Genomic DNA, 8,459 nt, shown 5'->3' with positions numbered 1-8,459 from the left:
GAATCTAGGGCTCATGGATGACTGTAAGCAGTAATGGTCTCTTAAAATTGAGACCAAATGTGAAAGAAATACAAAGCAGTTCATGAACTCTTCCTGTCTGCAGAACCAATTACATTATTAAAGACTGACAAAACATTCTGTATTTTAATTGCTGTTTGAGATATCACTGCATCCTGAAAAATAAAGTTCTGCTTCCTTTTCAATTAGTGCCCAAAAGCTATTTAAGAACAAAACTGCGTGAAAACAACAATAGTTACTAGAGGTTTTATTGAGAAGATTGCCACAATTTCCTTAATTTCGTGCATTTCCCAAAGGAGTTTATCGTCAAATTCTTCACCTATCCCATGTTCTCCACAATTTGCAAACGTACCCCATTGATTTTCAGTCCATAGAGTGTAGGGTGAAGATAAACAATAATTTTATAGAGGAAGTATTGATTTAAACCCATTGATTCAAATCCCTAGGGTATCAAAAGATTAGTTACTTGTAAGGAATGTACTAGAGGTGGCTTTCGGCTACTTCATTATTGAAAAACACAAAGCAAATAAACCCTGCTATTCAAAGCAGCAAGATATCAATGCAGAGGCTGTTACAAAGCGAGCCGGTTTGACCAGCAGAAAGCAGATCAGCAGAAAGAGACCCAAATAGGCATTGACAACGACTGTTTCAGTGACAAAACATAAGTGCTACTTCTTCCAGAGGAAAAACCCTGCCTCACACCAGCATGAATATGTGGTCCACTCTGTCATCAGAGCTGGATGGACTGGGTGATGCTGCAGGCTGATCCCACATGCAATGAGGAGAGGAGTGGGCATGAGGTATGTTGGATGTGCAGAGCTGCACGGGGAGGCAGGGCCATGGGACAGGGAACTGCCAGCTGGTGTCTGGGAGCTGCCAGCTCTGCTGGGGAAGGCACTGGGTGCCAATATACAGCTCTGAATTCACTGGAACTGGCCACGTGGAAAACTAAATGCCTGACAGTACCAAATTTAATCCCCTCATAAGCTACTTCCACAATCTCCTTATAAAACTCAGGACTGGAAATTGTGAGGGACACACTAGACCGTGTGTTTTTCTTTAACATAGCGTGGTGGCATGATCTTGGCTGGACAGCAGCTACCCACTAAAAGCAACTCTATCACTCCCTCTTCAGTCGGACAGGAGAGAGAAAACAGTACAAACGGCCTGTGGATCAGGATAAGGACAGGGAGAGATGACTCATCAGTTTCCGTCACGAGTAAAACACTCCATTTGGGGAAAAATTAATTTATGACCAATCAAATCGGGGTAATGAGAAATAAAATCTTAAACACACCTTCCTCTCACCCCTCCATCCTTCCCAGGCTCAAGGTCACTCCCAAATTCTCTCCCTCCTCTCCCATGGTGCAAGGAGATGGGGAATCGGGGGCTGGAGTCAGTTCGTCACACGTCTCTGCTGCTCGTTTCTCCTCTGAGGGGACTGGACACAGCACGTGAGGTATGGCCTCACCAGTGTCAAGTACAGGAGAACAATCACTGCCCCAGTCCTGCTGGCCACACTATTTCTGATAAAGGCTAGGATGTCATCAGCCTTCTTCGCCACCTGGGCACACTGCTGGCTCATGTTCAGCACCCCAAGGTCCTTTTCCACTGAGCAGCTTTCCAGCCACTCTTTCCCCAGCCTGTAGTGCTGCAGGGGGTTGTTGATACCCACATGCAGGATACAGCACTTTGCCTTGTTGAGTCTCATGCAATTGGCCTCAGCCCACTGATCCAGCTTGTTCAGATCCCCCTGCAGATCAACACTCCCTCCCAACTTAGTGTCATCTGCAAACTTATTGAGGGTGCACTGAATCCCCTTGTCCAAATCATCAATAAAGATACTAAAAAGCACTGGCCACCAAACAGAGTCCTGGGAAACACCACTGGTGACCAGCCGCCAACTGGATGTAGCCCCATTCACCATCACTCTCAGGGGCCAGTCAGCCAGTTTTTTACCCAGTGAAGAGCTTTCCCATCCAAGCCATGGGAAGCCAGTTTCTTCAGGAGAATTCCATGGCAAGCAGTATCAAAGATTTTACTGAAGCCCAGGTAAATGACATTCACAGCCTTTCCCTCATCCACTAAGTGGGTCAGCTTATCACAGAAGGAGCTCAGGTAAGTCAAGCAGGACCTGCCTTTCCTAAACCTATAGTGACTGGGCTTGATCCCGTGTGACATGTGATGGCACTCCAGATGATCTGCTCCATGACCTTCCCTGGCACTAAGGTCAGGCTGGCAGGCCTGTAGTTCCCTGGAGTAATACCAGCAGTTATCTTTGGCCAGCAATTTAGTTACCTGGCCTTCTACATCTAATCAACTCTGGCTAACAGTAGCTGGCAGGTAGCAAATATTGTTTCCAAAATGCTATAAATGAATGCAGATCTTGAATGTGACTATTTGGCAGAGAGTTGTTCAAGCTGCTGTTAGCCAGGTCTTATGAGCATATAAAGACAGTAACTTTTGGAAACTTTCTATTTAGCTTTGTTGGCATGGACGGATTCCTTTCCAGAAATGAAAGCCAGAAGGGCCTTCTCTCAGCCTCTGAAGTTCAAGATTTTTTATTTTTATCATGCATTACCTACACAAAGGTCTTCTCTTCTGATCAAAATTATTTTGGCAAACTGAAACTGGCATCCAGAATTAGAAATGCTGACTGAGGAGCAGATGTAGAGGTTACCATAATTCACGTATCAGCCCAAACTCTCAGACTGACAGTACTCTACAGATTTAATATGTACATGATGTAACAGTCAGTTGACCTGAAGCTAATTTGCTTTAGAATCACAAAATATCTCAAGTTGAAAGGGACCAGTAAGGATCACCGTGTTCAACTTCTTGCTCCTCACAGGACTAACTAAACCAAATGGCTAAAAGCATCATTCAGTTTCTCCTTATTCTCTAGCAGGATGAGCACTGTGACCACTTCCCTGGGGAGCCTGCTCCAGTGACTGACCACTCTGTCAGTGAAGAACCTGTTTCTAATGTCCAATATGAATTTCTTTGATCATTATTAGATCACCTTAGAGGTTACTAACAGGAGTAACTAACACGGAGAACATTTTTAAGATATACTAGCTAGGAGGAAAAAAAATCAGAATTACATTAGTATTTGCATCAGAAACCCTATTAAGAGATGTTTTCCTGCCCAGTCAGGAAACAGAACATATATCACTTACTATCTACTGATTTCTCTTTAACCACAGACCAGCACTCAGCATTTAAATAATTTTAAAAAAATATATTTCAGAAAAAAAACATGTTCTTTCCTGGATATTTTTCCAAATATTTGGAATGGTAAGGAATAAATCTTAAAATGGATCCAGCTTTGTCTGGGATTCATTCCCCTTAGTCCACATTAGGAATCTGCATTGTTGCACTTGCTTCCTAATCTCTATCATCAGGGAAAATCCAACTACTTTTAGAGTAAAATTTCCTTATTGGTCACCTTAGGATGAGTTGAATCATGATGCAGAATTCTGCACCATATTTACCTCCTTTCATTTAGAAGTGGCCTAGAATCATTAATTCAGGTAAGTTTGATGTTACAAATCCAACATATGCTTTCAGTAAAGGAACTATAACATTTCCTGATGCACAGAGTCCTTCATTAGGTGGTGTGAGAGCCTGAAATGTTAAAGGTTAACGGCTCAAACAATCGGTCATTTGCAAAAGTAGCAGGTGCTTTGCTCTAATCTGCCCCCAAGGATCTACTAACAAGAAGTTCAGTGAATGATCGTTACAGGTAGCACCAAAGAATATTTGAAAAGCAGTAACCGGCACATTGCATAAACAACAGCCAAAAGTCCTTCTCTTTCATTTCAAAGTTATGAGGTTTGATATCATTGCAGAAAAAAAAAGAACTGAGCTGTACCTAAATTTTAGCTGAAATCAACGGAATAACTATGGACTATGTCAGAAAAGGTTATCCAATATAACTACACGTAAGACCATTAGGAATAACTACATATTTCTGTATCAATACAAGTTTGCAACTCAAAGGATTGACATATAAAAGGTAATCTACAGACCAGTTCAAGAACACCACAGACAGAAGTTAGAACACTCTGATGGAAATAACACTAACTGTACTATTATTAGGATTTTTTTCTCCATTGAAGCAGAAATGTTTGCATGGAAAGAACATATCAATTCTTTTAAAATTCGTCATCTGTTTATTTCCTAGTAATTTGCTGAGATGATATAACTAGACTGCTAACTTTAGGAAGAAAATAAACTGCAAGGCACAAACTGTTGTGAAGCAGGTACTAGCCTAGCCAGCAAGATTTATCCTTGGTGCTGTCTGAAGGGAACAGACATTATGTACAGTCTCTTACTGTGAGGGTGACCAAGCTCTGGCACAGGCTGCCCATGGAGGTTGTGGAGATATTCAAAGATATCCTTGGAGATATTCAAAGGCCAACTGAACATAGTCATGGGCTCTATGTGGCCCTGCCTAGGCAGTGGATCAAATTACCTCCATAGATCACTTCCAACCTCAATCCTTTTGTGATTCTGAGATGTTTTTAGAAGTTGTAGGAGCTACTCTGAATTTGGGTTCTACTGCTGAGGTTCTAAAAGGCATTTCCTTTTCAGGTAAACAGGTATTTCACATCCATGAAAAGTGGGTGTAACACCCATCATTCAAAAGTCTCAGAAGTTACTTTTTTCTCTGTCATGTCTACCTTCAATCAAGATATTGAAAAATTAGAAGTTGGGCAACAGAGTGTTCTTCTTTCCTGCGAGTTTGTACGACGCACGTATAGGCAACTTTGTGCACAACAAAGAGCAAAAGAGAAAGACAGATAGAGGTAAGGGCATTCATTTTTTTGTTCAATCTAATACTGTAATCATAGCCTGTCTGAACCTTGTAAGCATGACCCCAAAGGGAAAAATGACTAGGGTATCTCCTTTTTTGACAAGACATCAGACTCTACCACCTCTTCAAGATATTAACTCTAAAATGAAATTATGGTATTTGTGCTTACCAACAAGCTGATTTGAAAAGCAGCCCTTCTTTCTACCACCCTCTCCCCATTTCAGGGGGATACAATGCTGTAATTTCTGGAATATATTAAGAATAAAATAAATTAAAACTGTTTTCACAAATAATTATGTTGTTGATAATGTGAGGGTGTTCAATTAATTCTTCTACTTTCAGAAATATGTTTGCATCACATGAGGATGTTGAAACACTTTCTTATCCATTAGCAAACCAGAAGAAAGTTAAACAAATATTGACCAGGTATAAACATTTCCAAATCAGTGGATCTAGACAATTTACAGCAGGAACCATGAAATAATTTCCTGAAGAATGCTCCTGTTAATAGGTTCAATAAATCTTAGCATTCCCAGAAAATTCCAGAAGACAACCTAAATAATATTATTTAAAATACTGAGTTACTTGTAGTTAGACTACTACAAGAGCATTGTCACACAAAAAATATTATAAAAGTTGCAACACAACTAACTGGAAAATAATTAAAAGAAAATACTACAATCAGAAGTGATCGACGTGGTTTCCACAAAAATAAAACTTGTCAAACAAATATGATATTTATTCCTGAATATTTTTTTTTCCATGAAGCTGAAATTATGCTATGCAGAGAAAAAGCAGGAACATCAAAATCCTGTAAGATTACCTGGCCACTCTCAACAAATAAGCTTTGATAGAAAATCTTTATCGAAGAGCTGTTTTCAGTGATGTTTTAAAGGACAACATTATTAAAAGCTTTCACTGGTAATTCAGAAGTAAATATAAAATCATGGCTGGTGAAGTTTGCAGATGACAATACCTGGTAAGATGATAAACAGTGATAAGAGCACCAATTCCACAGATGAATCTGCATTAATGTCATGAAACAGTATCAGGCAGAGCTCTTTTTAACAAAGACAAATGCCCCCACAGAAAGGAATGAAGATATAAGCCCAGGAATGGAAAGTATGCTAACACGAGCATTTAATGTACAAATTTCAGAAATTACTGCAATTTCAGAAATTACTAGGAAAATGTTACCTATTTACCTATGTATTAAAACTACCAAGTCCTTAACTATACCGAAATCCATATTTTATCCTATGCCCATAGTTTAGGAAGGCCCCCGGAAAATTCATGAAGGTATAAAAAAGAGCCACAGAACCTAAGTGATGTATTTGAGTGAGAGAGAGTTCATGAACTCAATTTGTTTGGCTTATCCAAAAGGAAACTGAGAAGTGACTTGATTACTTCATTTAAGTATCACTACAAGAAGAAACTGCAGGATATTAAGGACCTCTTTACCCTACTGGGGAGAGGCATAAAAAGAATCTATGGCTGAAACCCAGTGCCAGAAAAAATTCAAATGAGACACGAGGCACACACTCACCATGAAAACAATGAACCATTGCAACAAACGGGCAAAGGGAAGCATTTCTCTTCTTCATGCCTTCAGACCAGGACTGGACATTCCACTGAATGGCATGGATTAGCTGGACACAAGTTATGCTTTGGTCAAACAAATTAATGGGTTTGTTACAGCTGTAAAATTGATGAAATCTGATGGATTGTAATATAGGACAGATGAGACTAAATGAACTGATACACCCCCAAAGGCTAAACTATATTAATTGATTTATCAGTTTTTTATACTGCCATCTATTGCTAGGGTATCTAAGCACTTTCATATTAAATCAATAGCAAAATCCCTAATGGACTTCAAGTAGCTTCTGGAACTTCTGCTTTTAAGTGTAAAATTTATTAGGGGAGGATTTTTGAGGAGGTCAGAAGGTCTATGTTTATCCTTCTTGTTGTAGACTGTGCATTGCTGTATTTCCTTTGTGCTTATATAGGATTTTGAAGCAGTGAGCTAGTGATTTCAGATAGGCCCAGTACTGCTAAATAGTTCGATTTAAGAATCACAGTTAGGTTTGTCTTCTCTAACTTTCAAGGTGCCAGCGGGTATCATGTCAGAACTGTCTCCAATCTCCAGTGCTCTTTAGGGTAATGGACGCTTCCTTTGCTGACAACAGGAAAAAATATTTGCATCCTCGGAAAGTCATAATTTAGATGAAGAGCAGTGATAGGCTCAAGGCACCATATAATCTGATTCTTCAAAATTACATATTTTCAGAGACACGATACCACTCTAAGAGAATAAGCACTTTTACATCTAACAGTTATTATAAAGTTATGGTACAGGATGTGGTGTTGCTAAAATTACATGTATTTTGCAAAAGGTATTAATTCAAACTTAGACTCTGAAAATTATAAAAATACAGAAGTATTTTTGTACAAAAATATGAAACTTCTTCCCAATGTATTCTTTGACAAACATACAGTAATAAAGTGACTTGTAATTAATTTAATGACTGCTTGATGTCTAGAACATCAAAAATAGAGCATATTTGATAACTGTTTCATTTTTCTTACAATAACAAACTGTTGATGCTTTATTCTTCAAGTTAAATCAATTTTCATTAATTACACCCTATCCTTCTGGCCAAAGAAAGATCAAAATAGGTAAACTGGATTACTGCAAAAATAAGGTTTTTAAGCAGTATCTTACCATCACTAATTTTTGCTCAGTTTATTAACTGTTTTTATGGACCAGTGAAGGTACTTCTCAAAACTCTGTGTGTTTCAATTGTCTATTTGCAGCTGTTAATTTTTCAGCTAGAATCATTTTATGTACTGTGCACACTCTATTGCATTCTGCAATTCCTCTAAAACTTTGTTTGGGCCTTTTGAAGTCATAAATCAATTTTCTCTCTTTGTACCTGCACCAAAAGAAGAGTTCATTGAAGATTGCTTTTTCCTCAGAGGTTGTCCAGCACCTACAGGAACAGGGCAGAGACCAAGCCCCTTGCTGCACATCAGGTGCCCTGGCACTTTTGCTGGCTCACACTGTTCTCTGAAGCCCTGCTGAGCCTGTCTGCCTCAGGCACTCAGAATGGCTCAGATCACCTCCTTTTAATTGTAACAGCTTCAACAGCCAAGCTTTCTTCCTGAAAGCGTGCCTCTAGTAAAAAGCCCTTTATCTCTACAGAAAAATAAAGACTATTAAAATTTTGTAATAGTCTACACAAAGCTGAGAGGGAAACTAAATTTATTCCCAAAGCTACAGCCAAGGAACACACAGCACTGCTTTATGAACTGTGCTGGGTAAAGAACATGCTTAGGTGCCCAGACACGCTCCTTCAGTAGCACTGTGGAGAAAGCAGCATGCCTGCTCCAGGGTACCCTTTCAGCGGGGAATACAGTCACCTTATTAAAGTCAACAGTTCAGGAAGCACGTACCTGGTGGCAGAAGCCTTACTGACTAATGGGCATAACAGCCACTGAGATCCAGAAAGATCATGAGGAGTGACACCAGCTCCTGGAACAGACATGCAGCAAGGAGACTGGAGGGGTAGTGGAGAAAGGAGGTAAACCAGGAATAACAAGCAGAAAAGATAAACACCCA

Source organism: Empidonax traillii, unplaced genomic scaffold (genome assembly GCF_003031625.1).
Source record: "Empidonax traillii isolate 1590-97213 ecotype Southwest subspecies unplaced genomic scaffold, ASM303162v1 scaffold388:size1278207, whole genome shotgun sequence".
NCBI classification, from domain to species: Eukaryota; Metazoa; Chordata; class Aves; order Passeriformes; family Tyrannidae; genus Empidonax; species Empidonax traillii.
Note: the sequence above shows the minus strand (reverse complement) of the source record.